Genomic DNA, 2,632 nt, shown 5'->3' on the forward strand with positions numbered 1-2,632 from the left:
AATCTAACCAATACAACTCTTAACCACCCAAATCACAATAATATATTATCAAAACACCAAAATATTTAGAGAATAAGAGAAAGATAATTACCCACAATGAAAATTGAATGAAAGTCCTTAAGCTCTCCCAAGAATTCAAAATTAGGGTTTTGAATTGTGAGAATGTAATTGAAAAGGGATTTAAGCCAAAGTGATGATGGAAAAAAATGTTTCAATCAAGATTATATGAAGATTATGAAAGAAATAATTGATGAAAAAATGGTGTAATGGAGGTGGGAATTTCAGACTGTGTATAGAAAATATGAGGAAGTGAGGAAAAAACCAAAAAACTCACGGTTTATAGCAAATTCGCGACTAAGCGTCGCAGCTCATAAGGTGTAGCGTTGTGGACCATGTGAAATTTTGGATTTAAATTATGGGGATGCACGCTGCGGCTCAATGTTAGGGCGCCGCAGCGCCTGGGCACTTACGAAAATCCTTGGGCTCTCTGTCTGTGCTGCGCCGCAGCTCAAATGTAGGGGCGCCGCGACTCAAATTGACTTTTGCAGAAAAAACTTCATTTTGTTTACAGTTTTATAGTTTTCACGACTCATATTTACAATCTAAAGTCTAAAAGTCCAAAATTCTAAGGAAAAACTAAACCAACATAAAAATTTAACACCAAACCAAAAATAACTAAAATACTTGTCCAATTAAAAGAATTAAAATACTAAAAAGAACTTGGGATGCCTCCCAAATAGCATTGTCATTAACGTCATTTAGCCAGACGCTTGTTTTCTTTCATAATTCAACTTAGATCAAGTCCACCCCTCACATCCTTGAGAGTCATAGTGTCATGAGTTGGCCCTCGTTTCTTGTTATTATATATTGGTGGAACTTTATCCCGCTGATGTAACATTCAAATCCTCTCACTAAAGAACTTTTTTAAGTGATGACACACTTTTCACATTCCACTTTAAGCCATGGATATTTGCTGACAGACTTCCAATCTGTTCTCTCCTCGTTTTACCACTTCAACTCTACAACAAGTTGGAATTTATGTTGCTGCAAAAACATTAAATATTACCTCCTCTTTTTGCACTCGCAGCTTCAACTCACCCTTTTGTACATTGATTAAAGCCCCTACCAGTAGCCAAGAATGGCCTTCCAAGTATTATTGGAATATTGTCATCTTCCTCCATATCAAGAATGATAAAGTTCGCAAGAAAGATGAATATGTCCACTTTCACCAATACATCCTCAATCACTCAATGAGGATGTTTGACTGATCGATCTGCAATCTGCAAAGACACGGTAGTAGACCGAGATTCTCCCAAATTCAACTTTTGAAAGATTGATAGGGACATTAGATTCACATTGGCCCCTAAATCACATAAAACCTTTGTCACCACTGAGCCCCCTATAGAACACGGGATATTGAAACTACCAGGATCTTTAAGCTTGGGAGGTAGTTTTTTTTAATTATCGCACTGCACTCCTCAGTAAGTGCCACTGTCTCATAGTCCTTCAGCTTCCTTTTCTTTGACAAAATTTCTTTCATTAACTTCACATAACTTGGCATTTGTTCAAGCGCCTCAGCAAACGGGATATTGATGTATAACTTTCGAAAGATATCCAAAAATTTAGAAAACTGCTTATCAAGCTTATTCTTTTGAAGCCTCTGAGGATATAGGATCCTTATATGGTGATCTATGCTTATTTCTAGCTGCTTCTCTAAGTTCTCAGTGACATTTGACCCACTCACTTCCTTCTCCTTATCAACCACTTTTGGCTATTTTAACTCCTCACCACTCCTCAAGGATATTGCATTGCACTGTTCTTTTGGGTTTACCTCAGTAGTGCTTGGTAAGTTCCCTTGAGCATGGTTTGTCATCAAAGTAGCCAACTGCCCTAATTGAGTCTCCAAACTCCTGATAGATACTCTAGTTTCTGTTATGAACTGGTTTAGTACATCAAGCTGTACTTCAGGTTGTTTCATATGTGTTGGCTGATGTGGTTGTGGAGGTGGGTATTGTTTCTAACTTTGAGGGAAAGGTTGTTGTTCAACTTGATTATTTGTCCATGAGAAGTTAGGGTGATTCCTCCACCCTTGGTTATATGACATTGAAAAGGGGTTGTTTGTTGGTCTTTGAAAATTTCCTATAACTTGGACTTGTTCCATAGGTATATTATTCATATTCATGACAGGACACTGATTTAATGGATGAGCACTCCCACATGCCCCACATAAACTCTAAACTTGCATGGTTTGGGCTGACAGGTTGCTATATTGTAACTTCTTTGTTAAAGCTACCACTTGTGATGTAAGCATGAAAATAACATCCAATTCAATCATACCAGCCACCTTCTTTGTTTGTCCTCTTTCATTTGGCCACTGGTAGTTATTCATTGCCATATCCTCTAGAAATTCATATGCCTCATTAGCACTCTTGCTCATAAACGCGTCTCCTGCTGCAGCATCTATTATGGTACGAGTAGTACCATTCAACTCATTATAAAAATTATGGACTAGCATCCAATTCTCTATACCATGATGTGGGCACTTCCTTAACAACTCTTTAAATCTTTCCCATGCATCATACAACGATTCCCCTTCTATCTGGTAGAAATTATTGATTTCCCCTCTTAACTT

The 2,632-nt window shown here is 37.7% G+C and overlaps 1 non-coding gene across 1 annotated transcript; it reads left to right on the forward strand.

The window, feature by feature from the left end:
* The first annotated feature begins 2,525 nt into the window (after positions 1–2,525).
* On the forward strand, positions 2,526–2,632 carry LOC133820078 (small nucleolar RNA R71). The gene has a single exon (XR_009886512.1). It is a non-coding gene; the product is annotated as a small nucleolar RNA R71 (small nucleolar RNA).

This window comes from Humulus lupulus, chromosome 2, assembly GCF_963169125.1.
Source record: "Humulus lupulus chromosome 2, drHumLupu1.1, whole genome shotgun sequence".
NCBI classification, from domain to species: Eukaryota; Viridiplantae; Streptophyta; class Magnoliopsida; order Rosales; family Cannabaceae; genus Humulus; species Humulus lupulus.